This window comes from Callospermophilus lateralis, unplaced genomic scaffold (genome assembly GCF_048772815.1).
Source record: "Callospermophilus lateralis isolate mCalLat2 unplaced genomic scaffold, mCalLat2.hap1 Scaffold_167, whole genome shotgun sequence".
Lineage (NCBI taxonomy): Eukaryota > Metazoa > Chordata > Mammalia > Rodentia > Sciuridae > Callospermophilus > Callospermophilus lateralis.
The window spans coordinates 620,861-647,557 of NW_027512751.1; the positions used below are offsets into that span (position 1 = coordinate 620,861).

The 26,697-nt window shown below is 52.5% G+C and overlaps 1 non-coding gene and 1 pseudogene across 1 annotated transcript; both read right to left on the reverse strand.

Annotated features, from left to right (window-relative positions):
* Nucleotides 1-1,152: 1,152 nt before the first annotated feature.
* LOC143388637 (small nucleolar RNA U13) lies at nucleotides 1,153-1,254 on the reverse strand. The gene has a single exon (XR_013154912.1). It is a non-coding gene; the product is annotated as a small nucleolar RNA U13 (small nucleolar RNA).
* Nucleotides 1,255-5,887: 4,633 nt separating this feature from the next.
* Nucleotides 5,888-26,697, reverse strand: part of LOC143387397 (ephexin-1-like) — a 61,773-nt pseudogene continuing 40,963 nt past the window's right edge.

Genomic DNA, 26,697 nt, shown 5'->3' on the forward strand with positions numbered 1-26,697 from the left:
ACTAGGTGTCAAGCTTCCAACACACGAACCTTATCCAGACCAGAGCAGTCTATGTCACTGTAAGGACTGTGGATTTTAATTCTCAAGATGAGTAACCATTGGTATGATTGTAGTATAGAATCTATGATCAAAACATACTCTGCTGCTGCATATAGACATAGCAAAAGGGGATCACGAGAGAAAACAGGAGACAGGACAGATTTGATGGCTGAGATTTGAATGTGGTTTCCACTATTCAGGGTGGTTGGATTATGGAATTGTTTGCAAAATAAAGAAGTGTCAAGGGTGACTCCTATTTGGAGAGGAAGCAACCCAGAAAAGAGATACTGTGCATAGATTGACAGGCAAGGGATAGTTGTTCTGCCACTATAACAAATACCTGAGTTAATCAACCTATGAAAAATAAGAAAGGTTTATTTTGTCTCACAGTTTTGGGGATTTGAGTTCATGGTCATTTGGCCTGGCTACTTAGGGCCTGTGGCAAAGTGGCACATCATGGTGGGGAGTGCATAGCAGAGCAGATTATTCATCTGAATGCTGAGTCAAAAGAAAAAAAGAAAGAAATTGACATCTTATAATCCCCTTTGAAGGCACACCCTCTGAGCCAAAATTTCCCATGAGGCCTCACTCCTTAGTTTACACCAATTCCCAATAGTGACACCCTGCAGATTAAGATTTTAACACCTGGTTCTTTGAGGGATGCTGAGGGTTCAAACCATGGCAACAGTGAACAGTGAGTCTGGTTTGTTGACTATACCTTTTAGAGATTCTTTGGTCGACATGCAGAGTTTTGGGCTGGGTGGAAAGTGGTCATTTGAAGCATACATTTGGAGTCCTCTGGTCCAGAGAGAAGAGCATGCCTAAGAATATGTCCTCATAGGGAACATTAGTGGGAAAACGGAATGGGGCATTTCAGTGTCATACTAATGAGCCCCCAAAGAGGGCAATGAAGTGGCCTGACCCTACCCTTTGTCACAAGAGGACCACTTGCCCAGAGCCAGGGCCTCTTACCTGATGGTCCATCCCAGTAGGACGCAGACCTTTATTAAAGATACACCAAGACAGCTTCCCCACAAATAGCATTTATTAAAACTTGTGTTCTTCCTACAAGGGTTGGCCAAGGTAAAGGTGAGAGTTCTTCTCCATTTTTTACATCAGACTGATAATGTGCTCACACTGCAACAAAGTTTGAGGGAGGCAAATCTCACACAATGGCATTAAAACATGCATTGTACATAAGAACAGCCAAGGGATCATGCTTTTGTTAGTTAATTTATGTCAATTAAGACTGTGATATGAGAATGGCAAATTACAATATTGTATAATTTGGAACTCCAAAAGGGAAATCCAAGTTGTTTTGCAAGATAAAGTACAACATCCTGAGACCCCAAAAACTTTAGGCTAAAAATTGAATATTGTGTAAAAATCATAGCTCAGTAGGCTTTTTACTGGCATTTTATGGGCCACTGCTGAGAAATGCTGTTGTACACTTTGCATGTTACCTTATTTAATATGGGAAAATTACCTTGAAATAAAGTAGCTTCTCTCCTCCACATTTTGCAGGTGATAAAATGGAGTCACAGGGAGAGGTTCCCTAACTCTCTTCATTTACCTTATGTTAAAGTTGTCAGAATTAAAATGGAGCCTCTTGGGTTAACCTTGAACAAAATGTAAATTAATCAGGGAGGTGGTAATGGAGGCAATGTCACCTGCATTTGCCTGTTAACAAGAACTGTTACAAGAGACTGCCAGAACCATCCCCTTGCACAAAGCCATCACAACCTTGCTCACAAAACACTTCTGTAAGAACTGTCCAACAACTGCCCACCTAACCTCAGGTAATGACACTTTTAGGATTCTTGATGAATATTGGTTTATTCATTCAATATTGATATTCTTCATGCAATCTTCCTGGAGATGGAACCCAGAGGGCTTTTACCACTGAGTCACATCCCCATTCCTTTTTAATTTTAATTAGGAAACTGAGTCTTAGTTACTAGGGTCTCACTAAGTGGCTGAGGTTGGCCTTGAACTTGCAATCCTCCTGGCCCTGGGAATACAGGCATGCATCACCATGCTTTTATTATACACATGGTTTATTATCACATGCATGTTCTCATTGCAATGTTTTTCCAGAATAAACTTAATTTTTGGAGAATCTCTCTATGCTTGTTACTGTACTAGCTGACTAGGAGAGCTGAAGCACTGGATTATCTCTTATCCAGGATGTCATCTGTACCTTGTGAAACAGCCTTCAGACTCAGGGTGGGTGATGTAGCCTGCTTCTTCCACACTAAAACACTGAAAAATCTGTATCAAAATCATCAGGCAATATCAAAAGTCATTCCAATTAACCCACAAACAATTTGGAGAATATAAATAACAAATTCAGACTTTGACACATATTTGGGAGGTGACATGGGGCACACCTAGGTCACAGTGATGTACTGAATGATGTGCCAGATCATTGAACTGAGTGAGCACACAAACCCAGAGGTCTCCTCTCCTCCTAACTGGCACTCAGTTAATGCTTATGGGCCCAGTTCTCCACATCCTCACAGAATCCCAGGGCACCCCACCTGGCAGGGATTGTGTCTTGTCCAGTGCCTGTGAACAGCATCAGGGAGGCCATGCAGGCAGCTTGATGAATAGGGGAAGACACAGTGACCACACTTGCCTGCAAAAAGGTGAGGCTTGTGAGTGAGCAAGGCATGTGAAACTGTTAACTAGCACAAAATGCCATTCAGATGTGCCAACAGGTGAACAACACAACTCACACTTCCCTGCAGGACTGCTGGGGGTGTGCAATTCTCCTTCATCAGATAGATCACCCTTGCACTGGGAGCACTAAGGAATTGCAATGCAAGCTTCCTTCATTGATTGTACAGTGTGGTCTCTTGAAACAAGCTACAGATCCAGCTCTGTTGGAGAAAATGGGCAAAATGTGTCTGGAAAAGACCCCAAAGTCATTACAACATTGTACTCCCATGAAACAGAGTTTTGCAGAAACTTCCAAAACAAATCGCCTATTTGAAAAATAAATACCACAAAAGAAATAAAATTCTGTGTTTGTGTGTGTGTGTGTGTGTGTGTGTGTGCGCATGCATGTGTGCATGCACGCAAATTTTCTGGTGAAATTCAGTGGAATAGATTGATTTTTCATATTAAGTAAATTTCGCAAAGTGATCCCAGATGTTACATAAACAAATTTACATCCTAAGAACTATGTATTTATTTTAGAGTTTATAAAAAAATAAAATTAGTATATCCAACCTATTACATCAGTGGTGACCTAAAGTTTTCTTTATGAATTTACATAAAAAGAATCAATTTCAGATTGAAATTTTGAACAAATAAGGTTAAAGTGGAATGTTTTCCTGGAAATGATGGGAGTCATGGAAAATCATGAGTCATGGGAGTCATGAGGAAAATGAAGCAAAGGTACTATGAGGCCTGAGTACAGGAACTCCAGAGAGTTCCATGTAGCAGGGAGGCATCTCACTCTGTGTGTAGTTTATCCATTTTGAATGAATTGTCATTAATCAGTTCAATGTCTATTAAATATCCATTTAAAGGTTGGAAGAAAATTCATACTAAAAACTATTTGAATACATTTTTAATCCTCACTATGTCTTTTAAACCCATTGGGGCAGACTTTTCTCCCTCCTCCATTACCTGAGGAGAAGCCCCTGAACAGTCCACCTTTAGTACATCTTGGGGAAACAATGTCAACTTCCAAGCCCAGCCAGGGTTCCAGAAGAAGGCTCTGTGTTTGGTAAGTAATGCATGTGTCCTCCATCTGTTTCAGTTTCCATGGTTTTAGTTACAAGTGATCAATTATAGCCCAAAAATATTAAATGGGAAATTTCAGAAATAGAAATTCACCAGTCTTAAAATGATGTACCATTCTGAATAGATGTTCTGATGAACTCTCACACTGTCCCATTCCATCCCATCTGGAATGTGCAGGATTTTGTCACATGGCAGGTAAGGATGCGTATGCTAGCCACGTTCTTCCCCCACCTAAGCTGGAGTGCATGTGTGCACACCTAGTTCTACCAGAACACACAGTAGACAGGGGCAGCCACCTTAGATTTGCCTCAGGAAGTTTTTTAACCTCTTGTTTCTGCATCATTGCAAAGCCACCAATTGAACCCAGGGTCTGGCATAACCTAGGTAAGTGCTCTGCCACACCCAGGCTGGGGAGCTTTAATAAGAGGGACTCCAGTCTTCCCATTATAACCTGTCTGTAATTATAAAACAATCTCTTTATTGATGTGTTTCATGGACCAAGACCCAAAATGATTTGGCAAATTAACTCTCTACCCTTCCCCCAAACATCAGGGCAGTGATGACTTTCTCCATGTCTGGATTCTGTTAAATTAAATAAATTTGTAAAAAGTCAAATGTTAGAATAATACATCTGGAGGAACAAGACTTTGTTTCCCCAGGGCTCAGAAAGAGGCCCCCTCCCTCGCCCACTCCTGGGGGACCCTGGTGCAGGTGCTCCCAGTGGGGGTGCATCAAGAGGCCCCAAGAGCTAGATCTCTTTACTGCACCCAGGGCCCTCTGCCCCACAGCTGGCCCACATTGCTGCAGGTGACACATGCTCCCAGGGATGCTCAAAGGGTCTGAGGTCTCATAAAGGCCAAACACCCCCACTGTGGCCTGTGGGAAGATGCTAGGAAGTCCCACTAGCTCTTACTCCAAGGCCTGTTCTAGTGTTCTTCATCCTGGCAGAGTGTTCCTTGTCCCAGCATACACCCTGGACACTCAGGGGACAGAATCAGGGGTGGGGATGAGGTAGCTCTGCTGGCCAGCCAGGCCAGGGACAAGGTTGCAGCCCCTGGTAACTGGCTGCTACTGAAGGCTTGAAGAAGTGTCTAAAACTAGTGTTTGGGTCAGGTGGGGAGTTCTCCCCAACTGGGGACCACCTCACTGCCCTTGTGATCTTGCAAAGCTCTTCTCAATTCCATGCAGTAAAGATGTCCCCCACTCCCTCTGACAGCTGCTTCCCTCCTTCCACAAGTGGAGGCTCAAATCCCCATCCATTTGGAGACCTGACCCTGGCTGCTCTCCCCTGCCCTGGAAGCCTCCTCAGGGACTTGAAGACTTGATCCTTTGGAACATGCCTCCCCCTGCTGGCCTTGAAAGGTGCTCCCATCTCCCGGGCCAGAACCAAATGCCTTCTTCCTGTGTGCACCCGGATAATAAAGGGTAGACCTTCGCCTCTTATATTTTATACATGATGCTTCTTTTAATGCAGCCAAAAAAATGATATTTGCTTTTCTCAGAACCATAACCATACACGATGCAGTGACCAATTCATTCCATAAAACACCTAGGCTCCTTAAGAGGCCAGAAGACACAAGTTACATCCAGCCCATCAAGGAGCCAGAGTCGACATGGGCCCCCAGCCAAGCTTGGGCAGGCCTGCCATGGAGCAGGGCCTGGCCGTGCAGCTGGAGGCGGCAGAGGCAGGGGAAGGAGGATAGAGGCCGCTGGTCTCAGTCCCGTGAGTCAGAGACCAAGGGCCGCTCATCAAGCTCTATCAGGCAAAGGCAGCCCCTGGGTGTGCCTGGTAGATTCTAACGGCTTTCAAGGTAGGGAAGGGCATGTGCAGTGCAGGGGATCCTGACAGTTGTTACCCTCCACCTGGCCTGCCAGGGACGCCGGGCTCAGGGACACTAGTGATCCCTGGGCATGCCTGTCCCCCAACCCCACTAAGAGGTAAGAGAGGGAGGTGGTGTATGTACTGCTCACAATGTGACTCCTTCACGAAGACCCAGGGGACGAAGCTGCTGCTAGTCTGTGAGTGAACGAGGGCAGGGACACTGGCACACTCACCGCATGGGCAGGGACCAGCGTGCGCACCTCCTGTTGCACCCCTGGGGAGGTGCCAGTCTGTCCTTTCCCAGGGCCTCCTTGTCTGCCAGAGTCCCAGCCAGGCCTGCTCCCCCACCCCTCCTTGTGCAGGTTAGTGCTGGGACAGGGGTCATTGCCGATTCCGGCTGCCCAGCTTCCTGCGGTCCTTGTTCTGGCTGCACTGGGGGTCATCCATCTTGTGGACACGGATACATTCCTTGAGGTTCTGAGAGCGGATCTCGGGGTTCAGAATCTCCTCAGTCATGGAGCTGGGGAACCAGCCTCTCTCCTGGTCATGCAGGCGCTCCCCAAAGATCCACCCTGAGGAGGAGGGGCAGCAGGGTCAGGTACTCCACAGGGGCACGGGCAGGAGCTGGGGCCTGGGTGGAGCTTCCCCAGCTAAGGCTCCTGTCTGTGTGGGGAGCAAAGCTGAGGGACTGAGTCCAGCTGGCCTTTCCCAGAGGGCAGCAGCTTGGCACACCCGGCTCGAGTGCTCAGGCCAGGTTCATCCCGGTGAGCTGGGAAGGCAGGTGGTGAATGCAGAGGACCAGGCTGCAGGCTCTGAAACAAGCTCCACATTGACGTGGGAGCCCATTCTGGACCCCTCAGCACTCCCATAGGAGGCCAGGAGCACCCAAAGTGAGAGGCATCCAAGGGGCCCCCTGGAGTCCATGCCCCAAGACTGGACCCGGAGGTCACCTTCTTATTGGTCAGTTCCTCTCAGAGCCTCAGCCTCCAAAGGCCACTATAGCCAGCTGAGAGTGGCCTCTGAGCTGGTAACACTTGAGTCACAGTGCTCTGGCCCTCTCCCCCACTGCTTGCTCGGCCCCCTTCTCCCACCCGCAACCTGGGCCTGGGGGCATATTCCCACCAGCTCTGGGGGGCCTGGGGCATGCTCTCTGCACGTCACCTTTGGGCAGGTGTGTATTCAGTTGAAGATGGAATCTGGAATGGGGCCCAGAGGGGGCCTGAGTGGAGGAGGCCTCCTGGGATGGGCTGGTTGCCTGGCCTGGGCAGAGAAACAGGGAAAGGGGAGCCAGGCACAGTGGCCACACCTGTGATCCCAGCGACTGAGAGCCTGAGCCAGGAGGAATGCAATTTCAAAGCCAGCCTCTGCAACTTAGGGAGATTCTCAGCTTAGAGAGACCCTGTCTCAAAAGTTTTAAAAGGGCTGGCGATGTGGCTCAGTGGTGGACAGCCTCTGGGTTCAACGCTCAGTACTGTAAATAATTAAATTAATTTAATAAAATTAAATTCTGCAGGGCCTGGGAAGGAACTTCTTTTGGTGCTGATGTCATCTGTGTGTGTGTGTGTGGGGGGGGTCCTGGCCCCCAGGGAGCCCCGAGGCTAGTGGTCACAGGCTTCCCTGCAGGCCTGGCTTGGGGCTTGGCGATCTGCTCACCTCCCTTCCACTGTGATGGGAGGATTGAAGCCAGATGTCCGAGGGCAGGGGGCCACAGAATGCCTGCTCCGGCTGGGCTTGCTGGGAGGGGTGAAGTGGGACCTCACTTTGGGGAGGAAAGTAGACACCGAAAACAACCCCTTGGGCTGGGAGAGGAGCAGGGCTGGGGTCCCCGGGGCCTCACCATCTTCCATCTTCTCCAGGATGTTCAGGATGTCAGCCATCAGGCTGCTGGGCCACATACGGGTGCATGCACTGGACCTGCGGGCAGTCTGATGGGAGGAGAGGGGGGATGGCGTGTCCCCATCGCGGCCCCACACCTGTACCCCGGCAAGCAGTGTCTGACAGGGACAGCCCTGCAGCCGGTGGGTGGCTGAGCCCCACTTGATACAGGACTGTGAACTCCCCAGCCATGGACAGGGCTCACCTGAGGGGGAGGGGTGCTTGCTTCCAAAGGCAACATCCCCCGACTAGCCAGGAATTCTGGGAGAAAACACCGGAGGAAGGGACCCTCCGAATGTGAGGCGGTGCTTAGCTGAAGCTTCAGAAGGCACCCCAGGGTGTGGCCCTGGAGGTGATTTGGGGGCTCAGGACAAGAGGTCACAGCCAGGAGCCATGGCTAGTCTGTGAGGCGCTGGGCTCGTGCACCTTTGGGTCTTAGATGCTTTCCAAATAACCGGCAACCCCCAAAGAGCCTTGGAGTTTGGGCCCAGGTTCCTCCTGGTGTCCCCATGGTTCCTGTCACCTATGACCCAGTGATTGCTATCTTTATGTTGACTGTCCAGCACTGGCGAAGCTGGGGTCGGCATCCTTGGTGGTGCTAAGCTCCTGCCCCGTGTGAGGCCTGAAGCTGCGGCCCAGGGAGCGAGTACAAAGCCCCCGCAGTGGCCACTTGCCAGGCCGGCACTCACCCAGAAGCCGGGATGTGAAGGAAACAAACTTGGTCCTCCTGTTGGGGGCCAGCGAGGTCATCCACTGCTTCATCTCACTCCTGGAACAGGGAAGAGGATGGTGCCCCAACCGCAGAGCAGAGCAGAGCAGACCCACCCAGCGTGTGACCCCAGCCTTCCCAGCAGGCCAATGCCCTGCGACAGGAGGAGCTCCCAGGAGGCCCTCCTCGCGGGGTGCATTTAAAAAGCCAGGCAGAAAGGGGGAGTCACTCCCTAGAGTGCACTGAGGTGTCTCAGGGAAGCCGTGGTTTGTTAGCGGCAGCAGGGTGGGGAGGGTTAATGTGACCCCCGCCCTGGGGACCCTGGTGGGAGTGGTGAGGCAGCTGCAGAGGGAGCAGGCTGGCCGGGTGGCCAGGAAGGAGCCCTGGGCCCACGGCTCATGGAGCGTCCCTCCCACATTGGTCTCGTGGGTTCTGTGAGAGCTCTGGGCTTCGAGGCAGCTGTCCAGGTAGCTCAGAGGGGAGAGGTGGACAGGAAGACACGCGGGTGAGGGGTGGAGGGAGGAGGAGAGCGGTCCCCTGGTCATCCACCCAGTTCTCAGGCTGGCCTGAGTGTGAAGCCCTGAGGGAACGCACCTGCACACTGAGCTGCAGGTCCATCTCTGGGGCCCTTGGTGGGCGCTGTGTGCTGGGTGCCTGTCACACCCGAAGCTGTGGCCCTGGGGCAGACCCTCCCTGAGGGCTCGCCTCCCACAGGTGTGGAGTCTCATTCCACCTGGGAGCAGGCCTGTGGCAGAGGAGGCCAGGCCTCCTAGCAGGGTGGCTGGGAGGGGCCGCAGGGGTGTCACAGAGTGGGGCATGCGCAGGGCACTCACTGAGAAGATGCCTTCAGCATGTAGGTGGCCTCGTGGTCATCCACGTTCTCCAGCAGTCGCAGGATGAACACATTGGCCAGCGTCTGGCCCTGGTCCTCCAGCTCCTCCACTCGCAGCAGGCCGCGGGAGGCCGAGTCGAATACCTGGTACTTATCTCTGGAGACCAAGGGAGCAGGTGGGTGTGTCATTCCAGCAGGACAGGCAGCACAGCCCAGCCCAGCCTCCTCAGCCCCCTGCCAGCCCTTGCACCCCTGTCCCCCAGGAGCCTTCTGGCCAGGGTGTGGGGCAGGCAGTGGCTGAGCGCTTCTGGGTGCCAGACACTAACGGGAGCAGAACCCACCTCACGGCAGGGGAAATCGAGGCTTCTGGACAACAGCATTGGACCTCCAAACCTGATCCCAAACCCAAGCTCTGTCCTCCACCTGCCCAGCTCCTGGGGCCATGGTCAGACCTGGGCTCATGCCATCCCATCGGCTCACCCGGGAATCTGGCGGCAGATCACCAGCAGGTCATTGAAGAGGAAGTGGTAAATCTCTCAGAAGAGCTTCTTGGTCCGCAGGGTGCGGGAGGTCTTGGGGCCTGACATCTGCTGCAGCTGGCCCTGCTTCAGCAGCCAGCGGGAGTGCGATATGATGGGCACTGACTAGGAGGTGTGGCAGGGTCAGGGCCTGGACCCTCCTGCCCACCCCAGCCCCCAGCAAACTGACCGAGTGACACTGGTGTGACGGTGGAGGGCAGCTGGGCTTGGCCAGGCACAGAGAAACAGCAGCGGTGTGAATGTATGTGAATGCGCGCCCCTTGTGCAAGTGTGCTTCACCTGTGTGTGTGTGTGTGCTTCAACCCGTGTGTGGCTTCTGTGTGTGCACATGTGTTCTGTGCCCACACATAGGCTTTAGGGCATGTGTTTGTGCCTGTGTTGATGTGTGTGCTGTGTGTTTCTTAAATGTGTGTGTACTACTGTGTGTGTATCGCACATGCATGTGCACTGCCATCTGTATACTGCATGTGTGAGCATGTGTGTGCTGCCATGTGTATACTGTGTGTGAGCATGTGTGTGCTGCCATGTGTATACTGTGTGTGAACAAGTGTGTGCGCCATGTGTGTGATCAGCATCTCACTAGGCTCAGCCTGTTTGGTGCAGAGTCGGGATATCCATGTTCACAGGAAGAGCAAAGAGAGTTACCAAAGAGCAGAAGCCTGGCCTGCAGGGGCTGGTGCTGGCCCTGGCTGTGCAGAACAGGTGGCAGTGGGGCACCGGCCATCATCCCAGAAAACAGCAGGTCCATCTCTGGGGCCCTTGGTGGGTGCTGTGTGCTGGGTGCCTGTCACCAGAAACGCAGGCCCCAGGGGCCCTCAGGGCTTTAGTAACAGCCAAAGTTTTATGTAAAGTTTGGGGAGAAGGTTGATAACCTGAAAATTCTCAGACATGAGAATCCTAGAGTAGTCCCTGTCACCATAAACTGACCAGCTCAAGGTCTCACGGTGAGTAGTTAAGAGTGGGCCTCGAGCCAGCAGGCAGCGCTGGGGCCAGGCACTCGCTCTCAGAAGGCAAGTTTGGAGGACGGGCTTGGGCATGAGCACAGGATTCAGCAGGGCCGGGGAGGTGGCCCAGGCGGGGGCAAGTCTGGGCACACAGGTGGGATGCACAGGTGCGGTGCAGGCTGACTTCCACCCCAGGCTCACCTTGATCTTGAACTCCATCTTCTTCTGGATGCTGATCATCTGCTCTGTGCGGCTCATTTTCCTGACGCCCTCGTTGCATGCCTTCACCACCTGGGACAGGAGACGCTGCCTCAGGCCAGCCCACCCAACGTCCCAGCCACACTCCTTTCTCTAGGTGAAAACCTGAGAGTCTGGTGGCCTTCAGTGCCTTGTTCCCAGAGGATACTTCCCAACGAGGCACAGTGTCAGCCAGGCTGGAAGATGTACTGCGAGGCACCGGGTTGGCCTCTTGCCCATGGAGGGTGCACATGTGACTCCTTGGCTCCCCAGTAAGAGGCTGGGGCTGCGACACCACCAGGACCTCAGGGCCTCATTCTGAAGGAACTAAGCTCTGTGCTGGCTCACAGGCCAGGGCAGCGGCAGGTGATGTCTGTGCCTGTGGGGGGTCCCTGAGCATGAGACCCGTCCATCACGTGGGACTGACTGGTATGATGACAGAACACCCATGTGACAGTCCCATGGAACCACAACCAAGGCCGTGATCCCTGCATGTACCAAATTGGATGGGAGTGTAGGAACTAACCCCCTTTGGCAAAGAAAGTTTGTGTGCACCTGCATGCACAGGGTCTGTATGGAGGCCTGGCAGCCTGCTGGAAGTTGGGTACAAGATGGCCAGGCACCTTCGCTCTCTTCTTTTTGCTTATGAGAATCTTCTTAATTTTCTTGTGTTGAGCATCAATTACTTTTATAAATTAGAAAAAAACCCTTTATTTTAAAAAAATGAGCGGTGAGAAACAGAGTATACCCTTCATTAAAAGCAAAAGGGAAATGAAAGTAGAAACGAATCTATTTGGAAGCATCCCCTGGCTCCCCGATGACCACAGGGAGACCCTCAGGGGCATGTGGCCTTTGACAGGACTTGCCTCCTGCAGCCCAGCTTGGCTGCTCCAGTGGGGCTGGCACGGGGGCACAGGAGGCTCTGTCTTGGGCAGGCAGGGGCTCTGACAGGTGCTGCCCAGCTGGCAGGTTGCTGAACCCCCTGGCCGGCCCCGTGGTGGCTACAGCTTTGCCCTGTGAGGATCAGGAGGAGAACTGTCCTTGCCAATGATAAAGGGGACAACTGCCAGCGAATTTCTGTGACCCCTGCCTGGGTGAAGGACATGGCAGCAGCCCAAACAGGGAAACGACTGCCTTGAGCTAAGAAGCGCTGGCCTCCTGACTAGCACAGAACCATGCCACTCGTCCACGGAAGGTGGACTCCTTTCACGAAGTTCTGCCCCTCGGTAACAGAGTGGAAAGGACTTCCTGTACCCCACTGTTCACCATCATGGCAGTCAAGAGCCCAGCGGAGACATCCCACACAGCAGCCCCAACTGGCTCTCAGCTGCAGTGATGCAGCCGCTTGGCACATAGGGCAGAGCCCGGGAGCATTCAAGGATGCAGACAGAGCTGCTCACCCCTCCCAAGTCCTGCCTGCCGGACACTTCTGGGAGTCCTCTGCCTCTCTGAGGATCAGGAGAGGGCCCTCCACTCAGCCACAGGGAAAGCCCAGCGCTCTCGGCAGGGCCAGTGAATCCTCCCAGGAGACACGTGCGGGGGTGAGTCTTGAGGGATGGGGAAGGGGGGTGGAGGGACAGGGCTGGGACAAAGAGCTTGCCAGTGGACAGGAAGAACAGGAACAGCCTCCACACAGCCATAGGAGGGAGGGAGATCATTTGTGACTTGAGGAGAGAGGCAAAGACAAGCTTAGGGTCTGTATGGGCCCCAGACACTTGCCATGAGCAACACCAGACAGCTGATGGAGGCCTGGGCCTGTGATGGTGGCAGAGTTCCATGATGGGGAAGAGTGTCCCCAAGTGCCCTGTGGCTGCCCCAACATCCACCATGAACAAATTAGTAGAGGAGGGTGCTGAGGGGGTCTCAAGGGCAGGAAGGTCTGCTCAAGCACCGTTGGGCACCTTTTTAGCTCTGGTGACTTTTCTTGATGGTAAAAGTAAAAATTAAACGAAGGCCTGGTCTAAAGAGATGAGGGGGCTGGCGGGAGGGTGGCCCATGTGGGGCAAGTGGCCGGCTGGCCCACGTGCATGCAGGAGGGACTCACCATTTCCAGCTCCCTGTGGGCCTCCAGGGCAGTCCCTTCACACTCCAGGGCAGTCTCTTCCACCCTCTTCAGAATGTTCTGCCAGTGGGGACAGGCTGCGTTACCCTTCCCGCCAAGCCAGCCCAGGAGCTGTGACCGTGACACACACACAGCCCTCCATCTGACACACCAAGGGTTGAGGCTCCCCATCCTAAGGCTTGCCAGAGTAGGATGAGCACAGCCCAGTCCATCCCCTGTCCTGGACAGGGGCCAAGGGCCTTGGGGGGGCCTGCGGTTCCCCTCCCTCCCTCAGCTACTGCTGGGAGCCTGGTCCTGAGGCTTCCTGAAATTTGGCCCCATCAATAAACAATTGTCTTTTCTCCAATTGTTCCATTTTCTTCAATTAACAAAACTTTGTGCTCAGGTACCCATGGTGTGGGTGCCTGGTGAGGTCTGCTTTTGTCCTGTGAGGTCTAGGTGTCTGGGCTCCATCTCCCGGTCCTCCTGGCTGTCATGCACCATGGCTGTACCTAATGTCCCCAGCTGCCCCGGCTTTGGTCCCAGCTCTCTCCTCCACCCCTGCCTGTCCTCCTCTCCCAGCAGTCAAGCCAAAGACCTGCGAGCTTCCCCAGGTACCTTCTGCTCCTTCCTCACCATGCAAGGCCAGTCACAAACCCTGTCATTAACTGTCCCTACTGGCCAGTGCTGCTCAGCTGTCTCATTAGAGCAAAAGTTCCTTTCAACCAGGTCACATTGGTGGCCTCAAATGGAGGACAGTGTCAGCCCCATGGCCTGCTGTGTGCTTATCTCAGCATGTCCCTGGGTACCCTAGTACCCACGTGCATTTCCAGGTGGACCTCATCCCCAAACACACTTCCTCCGAGTCCTTCCCTAGGGCCCCCCATTTACCCCTGCTCTCCTACACCACCACGCAGGTGGGTTTCAATCTGACACTGGTTTTCATCCCACATAAATCAAGGTCTTTATATATCCATGTATGTTCATCTCCACAACATGTCAAAGCTGTTTATTCTGCATCCCTAGAAACTGTTTCAGTTTTTCTCAGTTAAAAACATTCGATTCGTCCCTCCTTTATTCCATAGCCTCGTGGGTTCCCTCAGCCGCTACCTCTTTGATGCTACTTCCTGTGCTTCTGAGACCTCCTCCCAGCCTCCTCCCCTCTGTTTCTGAGTCAGCTGCCCCTTGGTGTCCCCCCCCCCGCCTGACCCTGACTTCCAGAGCTGTGGCTCCAGGACATCATCTGGGGCCCCCGTGAGACTCACACGGCCCTTCACTGCCCACGGCCAGTGGCTTCCTGAGGCTCAGGACCTGACTGGACACACCAGCCAGCTGCTGTCCTGGTGGGGCAGCTGGGCTGCCCCCACCCCTCTGGCCTGTCCCCTGCAGGGTCTGTGGCTACACCTCTCTTGGTTCCTCCCTCTCTACTTGTTGCTCCCTCTCAGGCAGGTGGGGCTCTGTCCCAGGGCCTGTCTGCCCCTTCTCTCCCTCCTGGGTGGCCTCTTCTACTAAATACTGACCTCTCCCTCTAACTGGAAGTGGCTCCTCAGCTGCTCAAGGTCACGGCCAACCCCACTGGCTCCAGCCCAGCCCTGGCTCCTCCATTCCTGACTTCCCTGAGGGCACCAGGCTGCTCATGCTAAAAGCCTAGGAGTCTCTCCTGGTCTGTTCTCCTTCCTTTGACACTGATTTCAGCTCACTGAGTCACTGTCCCTCCGGTCCTTCCTCTGCAGCTGCCACAGTGAGCCCGGAAAAGCACCCTTAGGTCAAGTGAAGACCACACAGGATGGAGCCCCAGGCCCCGAGTCTGCCTCTGACAAACTCACTCCCACCTTGTTCCTGTGAACCCTGATGCCCCAGGGCCTTTGTCCATCCAGTCCCTTCTACATAGAATGCCCCTTCCTCCGGATGGCCACCTGGCTGGCTCTTCCCAAGCCAAGACTCCGTTTGAATGTCACTTATCTTTCTTTGCCCTCTGCCCCACTGGCAGTGGCGAGGGAGTCACGTGACCTCATTAATTGTCCTCATGGTCAAAACCATTTCCTGGTTGTTTTCTCTGACTGGGCCGTCACAGCTTAGGGAGATGCTTGGCACATAGTAGGAGCTTAATTAGTACTTGTGGAAAAAATGGTCTCCCTAGAAAGCCAACAGAGCTCTGGGGAGACAGAAGGGAACCGTGTGGTGCCGGGGACCCTGTGGAGCCCAGGGGGCATGGGCAGGCGGCAGCACCTGCACCAGCAGCTTGAGGCGCGTGATCCTCTGGAAGGGCAGGATGAGGAAGGAGAAGGGCAGGCCTCTGCACTTGGGGTCGAGCTCCAGCTGTGCAATCAGCTCCCGGAACGCTGCCTTCTCCTGGCTGGGGACACAGACACAGCAGTGGGTCTCTCCTGGAGGTGCACATGGAGGCGCTTCCTCCACACTGACAGCTCCTAGGGACCCAGAGACCCACGGTCAGGGAAAATGTGTCGAGTTCTTTCTTTCTCTCTCTCTCTGTCTCTTTTCTAATGGGAAATCAACTGTTCATGCACAAGTCAAATAACAATAGTGATTTCGCAGGCCCAGCCTGTGAGGTCTGCAAAATAGGTGGCGTGTGGGAGGGCGAGGATTCTTTGTGTGGCCAAGTCTGTGAATCAGACACACAATTAGATGATTTCACTCAGGAGGACACCATGGCGAGGTAACCCACGTAGTGACGGGAACAGGCAGCAGGTGCCAATCACCTGCCAGGAGGGCCTGAGCTATTTCTGACAGGTGGGCTGGGCACAGCGCTGACAGGACCTGGGAGGCTGTGGGAGATGAGTGTCAGGCCCGGCTGCACGTGCTGAGTGGTGGTGCTCTGCCTGATGCTGCTCATGTGGCACAGGGAGGGGCCTCAGGGCTCCTGGGCACGGTGGTGCGTGGGCACCTATCCCTGGAGCACCTGGATGTGCAAATTCATCCACGAGTAACCCTGGGGTCCCACAGAAAGGCCAGCCAAGGGCAGGCTTCAGACCCACAGGAATAGCAGGCATATGGACCGGTCACCAGCTCTTGTCTCGGGAGATGCCCTGAAAGGCCAGTGCAGCCACTCTATCTCAAGTGTTCTCAGCAACTGTCCTCGGAACTATGACCACAAGACCAAGGTGGCATGGCAGCTGCTTCCAATCAAGCTTGCCAGCTCCCCCAATGTGCGAGGACCTCTCTGTCCTCATAAAACCCCTGACCTTGCCTTCGATCCCAGGACAAACAAGAGGCCACTTCAGCCTGTCGTGTATCCTGGCCTGCGATCCTGTTCCTCCTTCCCAAATGAAGATTGCTCAGAAGTTCTGCTCTTCTCTGATGTGGAAGGTCACCTTCGGAAAGGCCTTCGAAGTTTCTGAGTGGAACTGAGTGCCCTCCTGGATGGCCCCAGTACCTTAAGACTGACCAGTGCAAAAACTCAACAGAGGCAAGGTGACTGAAAAATTATCTTGTCAACTGAAACCTCAGAGGGAGTTGCTGACATGGTGGATTGGTAATCGAGCCAAGGGCATGGCTGGGTAGCCACAAAGTCAGCTCCTGCCCTGCCCCTCCCTTCTGCTAGTTCATCCCCATTTCAATCTCTCGGCTCTCTCGGCCTCCTCCTCTTCCCTGAGTACACAGGGCCTGCTCAGCGGTCTGGGACGGGTCTGGGGGACGACAACTCACTCACTTTGGGTCCAGTGGGGTAAGGCTCTGGGAACATGCCAGGTCTGGGCACTGTCACTGGCCTGGAAGGTGGCAGGGCTGGATGCGGTCACCAGTCTGGCCAACCTCAGGGCCCCTGGGACCAGGGAGGGCAGGGATGGGGAGGGACACTCACAGCAGCTGCTTGTAGGTCCTCTCCTGGTAGGTCTGGTTGCTCACATAGGTGATGTAGACGGAGAAGTGGCTGGCGGCGTAGTGGTACACGATGTCACACACATCAGAGATGACGATGTTCTCCTCCATCCTGTGCTCCAGCTCCAGGAGAAACCTGCAAGGGGCAGCGGCTGGGCTGAGGATGCAGGGCAGGCAGGCTCAGGACACACCCTGGCTGGGACAAAGCAGCGCGCAGGTCCAGGAGACTGGCCAGAAACCTGCACGCTGGCGGGACACGTGGGCACATCTGGTTTGGATGGACGACAGCATCGCGGTAGACACACGCCTCATCTCTGTCTCAGGACAGACTGCTGTGTTTACAGAGGGAGTAAAATGACCATGAGGACTTGCATCAGGATGGTCCCATGGGGGTGGGCGGGGTGGGGGAACCTGGACTGCCCCTGTGCTGCCCGTCACTGCTGAAGCAGGGGCCTCGGCCCAGGGCTCACTGTGTGGGTGTCTTTACTTCTGCACCTCAGGATTTCCCACAGTGAAACAGGAATCAGCACATAGATAAGAGGTGCAGAAGCCAAGGCCGAGGGTCTCTCCGGCTGCTCAGGCCTCGGTGATCATTGTGTCCAGAGCCATCCAGATGGGCCTGCCACAGGGAGGTGGAGGGACTAACGCACAGGTGGGTGTCAGAGCAGAAGGCCACATGTGACATGGCATGCCCGGGGCTCACAGCTGAGTGCAGACACTGGTCAGCTCCTCCCCATGTGACCTTTAGCAGCCAAGATGCCCAGGACACAGTGAGGTGGTGAGTGGGCCTCTGACCCCGATAATATGCCCGAGTTCATTCCTTCTTTGAGAGAATCAATGGATGTCTCTTCTTCCTCCATTGACTCACCCTTGTCTTCAAGCAGGCCGAGCCATAAGCTCAAAACCACTTCCCCCAACTACGGCTCACACCATCCAAGAGGATCGGGAGCCTGAGGCAGGCTACGCTCAGAGGTCTTAGCCCAGGGGCCCGAGCCCGGGCTCTGTAACTGCAGGAGGGTGAACTGCTCAGGGGGACACACCCACAAGTCATGGACTGGCCGAGCACCCTCCTGAGAGATGGACTGCAGTGGACAACTGCGGGTTCCGTGCATAAGAGAGACCACTCAACATGGCTCCAGTTCAGGGTGGGGGTCCTCCCGGCCATGGCTCCATGGAGACCCACAGGGTATGGTTGATGGGGACGGACCTGGGACTTGCCACTGGCTACCCCGCTGCGTGGGGAGGTGGAGCTTGGATTTATGTCATTATTGGTCATATTAATTATGGAAAATTCCCAACAATCAAGAGCAGAGCAGCCCTGAGACAAGCACCATGGCCAGCTTCGGCCGCCTGGAGGGGAGGCGGCTCTCACCGCTCGCTCACAGCCAGGACGTCCTGGACGTTGGAGAAGAGGATGTGTGCCTCTGACGGGTGCAGGATCTTCTTCATCCGCTCGTTCTCCATGAAGTGGGACACCAGCAGGTTCAGGCTCTTGTAGTAGGAGGCCTCGGAGGTGACCAGCTTGAACATGGCCTGTGTCAGGGGAGGCGGGGACACAACACAGGAGACCCTGTGGTCACTGCCTTGATTCCAGGGAAGCCCAACTGCGTCCTCCTGCTCAGAGGCACCAGGAAGCCCAGCCGGCTGGAGGGAGACACGAAGGTGTGTGGATGGCTGCTCCCTGACGCTGCCACCCCTACCAAGGGGACAAGCAGCCCCGTGAAAGAGGGCACCGTGTCCTGCCCTTTTAGAGCACGCTCTCAACAACTCTTCCTTTGCCATGGACATCGGGGACAAGTTGAGGTCCAGGACATGGAGAAGGAGGAACACATGAGGTCAGCCCCAGGGTGAGGGTCCTCCAGGCCACGGGTTCCTGCCCGGGTTACTGGCAGAGTCAGGAGGGAAAGTTGGCGAGCAGAGGTCCCCAACTCCACATGCCCAGAAAAACATTTCGAAGGAAACGGGTCACCATGACACCTCCGGCACCAGCAGTGAGGAATTTGGTGGGGACTGTTTCCTTTTTTACTTTTTGAATTGTCTGAAAATTAGAAAATGAGCCTGTGTCATCGCTCCTAAGGTTGGATTTTATAATGTAATAAACAATCTTCATTTTGAAAAAGAAATCCTTAATCTAATAAGCTCTTCTGAGGCACCTGTTTTCCATCTGTGTGTGTGTGTGTGTGCATGTGTGCATGCACATGTGTGTTCATGTGTGAGTGTGCACATGTGTGTCTGTGTGCACGTGTCCACGTGTGTGCGTGTGTGCATGCGTGCACTTTTTTGTTCTTTATTCACTGAAGCTGTGAACACCACAAAACTAACCGAAGCTCTGCCCTCTCAAGTGTGGCTCCGTGAAGCACATGCAGCAGCCTGGCCTGCCTGCCTTCCGTGCTTACAATGACCTCAATCTGTAAAGTCAGCTGGCACCTTCCACCTTCCTCTCCCCATCTTCCTCCACTTTTTATCGGCCTAGGGTGGCTCAGGTCCCCAGAGGGACAATGTAATGGGTTGAATTGTGCCCACAACAGGAGGCTACGCCCACATTCTAGTCCCCAGAGCCTGTGAGTGTGACCTTGTTTGGGAAAGGGTCTTTGCAGATGTGAGTTAAGGATGTCAAGGTGAGGTCGTCCTGGATTTCTGGTGGGCATGCCCATAGTGGAGTGACAGGGAGCCGTGATGAATACACACAGGGTGGAGAAAAGGCTGGGGAGGTGTGTCCAAAGCAAGGGACACTTGGAGCTGCCAGAACTGGAAGAGGCAAGGACCCTCCCACAGAAGGAGGGAGTACAGCCCTGCAGAGACCACTTCAGGCCTCTGGCGTCCACACCTGTGGGTGAGTACCTCAGGTTTCTGTGCCCCCAGGCTGTGGACAGTCCTGGGAACCAACATGGCCCGGCAGAGGAAGATGGACAGACACAGCCATGGTGAAGGCAGGGCTCTGGCCTCCCCAGGTTCAGCAAGCTCCAGCTCCAGGGGTCAGGAAGGAGGGAGGGAGAACACACAGGCTCTGGGGACAGGGGTCTTTGTACAGCTGTCCCTTCAATCCCCAAGGTCCCCCAGGAAGGAGGCATAGAAGCTCCTGTGTCACCAGAAGGAAGCAGGAGCAGAGCTGAGGCCACGTGCCTGAAGTCGCCCACTGTGGTGGGAGGGCTGAGACGACTGTGGGTTTCCCCATTCTGGCTCTGCACAGCCCCTGCCATGAAGCCTGATGTCCCATGCTCTGGCCAGGCTGGCATTGGCCAGCTGCATCCCAGTAGGGTGGCCACTTTGAGCCCTCGGCCAGCCTATGATTCCCATCCTCGGGGAATACTCATTAGACTTACCCCAAATTTATAAATCACAGCGTGGTCCCCGAATGGCACTCTTAGCTCTGGCTATTGCACTTGGTATCTGCAACAGCCACGTTCCACTCCGAGGGCCTGTCCACCCGCCACTGCGAAGCCAGTTCTGCCCTGGATTCCCTGTGACCCATAAGATGCCATCAAGGTGGGGCATTTCTCCAGGGTTTTGAGGACTACAGCAGGCGGGGGTGGGCTGGGCAACTGCGGTCACTAGCAACCCTGCCGACAGCCCACCCAGCCAGGCACTTTAAGATGAGGAACAGATTTGTAAGTCGAGGATGTCCTGCAGGGCAGACCTGCCTAGCAACCAGGTTGACAGTGACATCCTCCAGGGCTGAGCCGCCAATCACAGGCCCTGGGCCACCAGGTTGCCCCTGATTGAGATAAGGACAGCGAGAACCAAGACGCTGACACAAGCAGTGGCCTCTCCATAATGTCCTTGCACCACAACTGCCTTGTCCACCTGAAAATAAGAACCCACACAAAACGCACGGCCCTGGACTCCTGGTGGTCAACCTACAGCCCCAGCACCGATGCCCAGCTAGCCATTGGCTGCTCCATCTACCTACACACAGCCTGGACAAGGGAGGCCCCTCATGAGAAGGTTCCTGGAAGCTTTCTTGGCTACAGATGCTGTCAGGAACTCACTTTCCTGCTGCTAAATTTAATTTTCTTGAGGCAATGTCAAGCCTTCACGGCTCCCAAGCTCCAGGCACACATAACTAACAAAGGTGATCCAGACCGGTGTCACAGGTACAGGGCGCCACAGGTATGGGGCAGCGGGCACTGAGCCCAAATCACAGCAGCACAGGGAGAGGGGGTCTGTCGACCACATCACCAGGAAGGATGCCTACCAGAGCACCTCGATTATGCATGCAAGGGCCTCCCTAGCCCGGATCCACCCTGGTTCCCTGGCTGGTGGCATTGTCATCCTGACACCAGGAGGACAAGGTGGTCGGGAACAACCAGGCCTGGCCTTTCAGAGGCTGACTTTGGCCTGAACCACCGCTCATGGAGTCTGGCGGAGCCCATTCACTCAGAACTCACCCCCACTTTATCCATTTACAGGCAACTCGTCATCTGCGAATTCTCCTTTGGCAGGGTGTCTGTCTTGTGGCATATGTCCTGGTATTAGTGACATCAATATGGTCGCCTTTTCCTTATCCGTGTAACTTTACTATCAGAGGCTGAAGCCTTTGTGGGTGGAACAGGGCTAACGAGGGACCTGGCCAGCCTGCTCACTCCTTTACTCCTGCATCTGTTGGTGCCACAGAGCTCACGGGACATCTGCTGTGTCCAGGTCTAGGCCTGAGCTCCCAGGTGACCGGGCACAGTCCCTGCTGTCACCATGGGCTCACAGCCCAGGGGAGCAGAGAGAGCAGGTGTGAGAGAAGCCTGCAGTGGAGCCATCTGAGGCACATCGAGGAGCAGGCAGGGCCAGGTGTGTGTGAGAGCGAGTGTGAATGAGTGTGAGTGTGCGTCCCAACTTCTGCTGAAGCCTGATGTCCCATGCTCTGGCCAGGCTGGCATTGGCCGGCTGCGTCCCCACCAGGGCAGCTGCTTTGAGCCCTTGGCCAGCCTAGGATTCCCATCCTCAGGGAATACTCATTAGACCGACCAAATTTGTAAATCACAGCGTGGTCCCCGAATGGTGCTCTTAGCTCTGGCTATTGCACTTGGTATCTGCAACAGCCACTCCGAAGGCCTGTCCACCTGCCACTGCGATTGCCAGCTCCGCCCTGGATTCCCTGTGACCCATAAGATCCCTTCAAGGCGGGGCATTTCTCCAGGGTTTCGAGGACTGTGACGTAACTGGTGGGCATGTCCCTCTGTGGGCAGCTGAGCTTCAGACTGGCCTGAGGCCCTCGAGTGGGGACTTGGCCAGAACCTCTGCCACAGTGACAGTTGCTCGGCCTCCCACTGAGCCTCAGTTTCCTCATGTACAAATGGCCCCCTGACTCATGGTGTGGCTACTAGGAAGTGACTGTGAAATGCTCGGCCTGGAGCCTGGCCTGCCACAGAGCCTGGCCTGTCACAGAGCCTGACTTGGGTATTTCCCGTCCAACCACTGTCGTTGCCTCCACAAGTGGTGGGAAGGTGCTCTGGCCAGATGGGCAGAGGGCTGTCCTAGGAGGACACTGGGATTGTTCCCCAGAGGATGGCAAGACAGCCCATTCCCAGGAGTGCCAAAGATGGATTCTTGGGGGCAGGAGATAGGATGGTGGTGAGGGAGGGGGCAGGACATGGGGGGGGCTCTGTGCATGTCGTGGGCCATCACTGACAGGGATGAGTGGGAGACCCTCAGGTCTGGTTTACATTTTCAGGTCCATCCCTTTTGACCATTATGTGGGGATGGACACCAGGAGCCAGAGTCAGGAACAGGGAGGGCTGTGGCCCTGAGCTCCGAGAAGCCACATCTGTCCACCTGCAGAGTCACCCCCACTCAGTAAGCAGGGGGTCATGTTCTTCTCAGTAAATTTGGATTTTTCTCTGACAAATACAGCATAGTGGACAGGGCTCTGGAGCGTAGGCAGGAGCCCATGTGTGGGGGCTCAAGTGACAACTACTTCTAGTGCCACTCTGTGTGACGAGGCACAGCCCCATCCTAAAGGCAGCCCTGGGGTGCAGGTACCAGGGCCAACAGCACCCCCTGACACCAGCAGTCCCTGCCTAGCCCAGCAAGCCCCCATACAATGCTGATTATTAAATTTCCTGAAGACAACCCGGTAACAAAGCAATTTGAAAAAATTTATATATTAAAGCAGGTATAAATGTACACCATGTTCAGGCTTCCTCACAGAGGGATACAAATGAACTGGACTCCATTTTTCATCCAGCATGAGAGTCAAGGTAAAATCGCTAGATAATATGCTACATTCGTGGTGGGGAGAGAGCACACCCACCCACAGACAGAGCATGGGGACAACTGGGCGGTGTCTTCCCAGTTCAAACACATGTGGCCTGTATACCAGCTGTTCCACTCAGCGGTCCCCACCGGACCCACTGAGGGCATTCTGTCTTTGCATGATTTTAAATAATTCTGCAGGGAACATCCCTGAGATACGACCTTTTCAACTGCAAATGTGCATTAACAGGGGCTGGTTAAATATGGACCGGATAAAAAACAGAGCCCCCAAAAGCTGCAAAAAAATGGATTGCTAACAGGTGCAGGGGCACATGCCTGTAATTCCAGCAGCCCAGGAGGCTCCCACGTTCAAAGCCACCCTCTCACGCACAGAGGCCCCCCTGCAATTTAGATAGGCAACTTGTGAGACCCTGTGTCAAAAGAAAAACATTAAAAGGGCTAGAGATGTGGCTCAAGGGTAAGTGTCCCTGGGTTCAATTCCTGGTACAAAGAGACATTTTGCTTAGAGAGACATGATAAATATTTTGCTGAGTGTCAAGGAAGCCAGGCTCACAGCGATGCCCAGAGCAGCTTGTTACTGATACAACAGCGCAAGCATACACCTTCTACTGCAAACAGGCGGCTGAGGAGGGACCCGGGCAGCTCAGGATAGGTATGGGGTCGGGGAGACTCTTCCTCTGCAAATACTTCTGCTCTTTTTAAATTTTATATCAGATGCATAAACTATTTATCCAAATGATTCATTTCAAAAATTATATGTGCTAATTTCACTATCTGGTTAAAACAGTTATTGGTGTTTATTTTCTGCATCAAATAGAACATCAGATCAAAGAAATACCTGATGTTTTGGGTGATGGCTACTGCCACCTTAAGAGCTGGCCCCCTCCCAATTTAGGACTCTCTTGCTTAATTGTTAGGGTTAACCCTATAGATAGAGATTTGGTGAAGGCTGGTTAATAAAGTAACAATCACAATTTAAGTTTTTAATAGGCCCATCATATAAAAAACCCTAAGCCTGGGCTGGGGTTGTGGCTTAGTGGCAGAACGCTTGCCTAGCCTGTATGAGGCACTGGGTTCGATCCTTAGCACCACATAAAAATAAACAGATAAAATAAAGGCACGCTGTCCGTACATAACTACAGAAGAAGAAAACACAAAAAGCAAAACCCCAAGCAATTTCCTTTTGCCTTTTGCAGGCGCAAAGAAGGCAATACATATCAGTCCTGAGCAGTGAAAGCAGCTGCCAAACAAGACCCAAGAGAGGACGAGCGGACTCAGACTGTGTTGGAGACCACTGGGCCCCTCCCTTCCGCTCTCTGGGCATACTGGGGACTTGCCGTCGCCCGTGAGTGTACCTGTGTGTGTCCCTGTCCCCTGGCGATTCTCAGAACATCACTCCCTGCTCATGTCTCCAGCCCTGCACATCCAGCCATGGAGACCAAGTGGCAGACAGGTCCTGCATGTGTTGGGGACACCACCCACCAGGCTGAAGGCATGGCAGCTGCAGGCTGTGTCAATCCCACAGTGCCAGGTGTCAGGTGGGAGAATCAAGTGCCATCTGCGTGGCCATGCCCTCCCCTCCACAGTCACATTCCCTTTCTTTCTCTTTATTCTTTCAGGACATTTCTGTGTCCCACCCCTTCCTGCAGGTCCTGGAAGAGCCCCCTGCTGCCCACCAGGAAGCCCTGCCCTTCTTAACTTGCCTCCTTCCTGTTCTTTTAATCTGAATATATTCCAATTACTTTCTCCAAGTGTCATGTTCTCAGTGACTCAAAAACCATCGCTCAGAGACCGGTGGGAACCCAGATCTGTGAAGGTGGAGAGGGGTCCGGCAGCAGACGGAGCTGGGGCAGCAGGGGTCACCCCCGGGCTTTGGCATGGGACCCCAAAGTTTGGGAGCATACAGTCTGACAGCTCAGCTTTGTGTTCATTACAAGACAGAAAGCTTACTTTGACCTCTTTAAATATGAAAAGCCAATCCCCGAAACTCGGAGCAAGTCACATTGAAGCCTGTGTGTCCCTGTTCCCACCACTGAACGCAACTACATTGCTTCTCCATCCACCTTGGTATCTTCAAATTTCTTCATCTGATCCACAGGAAACAGCCAAAAATGTATAAAGTTTTTATTTTCTTTGCACACTCTATTATAGATGAATGTTCTATTCTGCTTTTTTAAAAATGTTATATATCATGAATATTTGCTATTTTATTCTTTGAAAACATGTTTTTTAATGCTGTGTCTTAGGATAGCTATATACTGTCTTACTAAATAATTCCTCTACTGTTGGGTATTTAGACTTCTTCTCCTTATTCTTTGAAATTTTTTGCTGGGATGCGCATCCTAATAAATAAATACTTGTGCACACATCTTATTATTTTGCAAGACAAATTTCTAGACAGAAATACTAGAAAAGGTACAAAAATATTCTTATTGGAATTTTGGTACAATGATTGCTATGCTTTGCTTATCACTGATGTAACAGAATGCTCATTTATATAACAAATTAGAATAAAAAATTAAAAAAATAAAATCCCCCCAGCACTAGGCTTTTCACGATTTGGGTTAAAAGATTAGATTAGATTTGGGTTAAAAGTCTCTGTCTTTTTGAAATGCAGAAGACAGTACCTCAATACTGGGATTTCTTTGATATTAGTGAGTTTGATTTCTTTTTCATTTACTCACTACCCACTTGTTCTCCTTCTATGTGAATTGTTTTACCCATTTTTCTTTGGGGTGCTTTCGTATTCTTATTGAAAAGAGTTTTCTAGTTGAATGAAATCTGGGTTTTGCCAACATTTGTTAAAACAGAAAATTTTACTTAACACCAAAAAAACAAACAACCCAATCAATAAATGGGCTAAGGAGCTGAACAGACACTTCTCAGAAGAAGATATACATTTGATCAACAAATATATGAAAAAATATTCAACATCTCTAGTAATTAGAAAAATGCAAATCAAAACTACTCTAAGATTTCATTTCATGCCAGTCAGAATGGCAGCTAACAAGATTACAGACAACAATAAATGTTGGTGAGGATGTGGGGAAAAAGTTCACTCATACATTGTTGGTGGAACTGCAAATTGGTGCAACCACTCTGGAGATTCCTTAGAAAACATGGAATAGAACCACCTTTTGACCCAGCTATCCCTCTCCTCTGTCTATACCCAAAGGACTTAAAATCAGCATATTATAGTAAAGCAGCCACATCAATGTTTAAGGAGCTCAATTCACAATAGCTAAACTGTGGAACGAACCTCGACTCCCTTCAATAGATGAATGGGTAAAGAAACTGTGGTACATATACACAATGGAATATTACACAGTATTAAAAGAGAATAAAATTATGGCATTTCCAGGTAAATGGATGGAGTTGGAGAATATCATGCTAAGTGAAGTAAGCCAATCCCCCAAAACCAAAGGCTGAATGTTCTCTCTGATAAGTGGATGCTGATCCATAATGTCGGGGGCATGGGAAAAATGAAGGAACTTCAATGGGACAAAGTGGTGAGGGGTGGGGAGGGAGCATGGGGGCAGAAAAGATGGTGGAATGAGATGGACATCATCACCCTAGGTACATGTATGACTGCACATATGTGTGACGCTACATTGTATACAACCAGAGAAGTGAAAAGTTGTGCTGCAATTTTGTACAATGAATTAAAATGCATTCTGCTCTCATATATACCTAATTAATATTAATTAATTAATTAATGAAACAGAAAATAAAAAAGACAAAGCAGACTGGGACAAATCACTTGAGCCCCAAAACAAAACAAAATAGCAAATTTTTGTGTGTTTATCTTCCTTTGGGCCCAGGGATTATTTATGAGTGTGTTATCTATTTTCCAAGTGTTTGA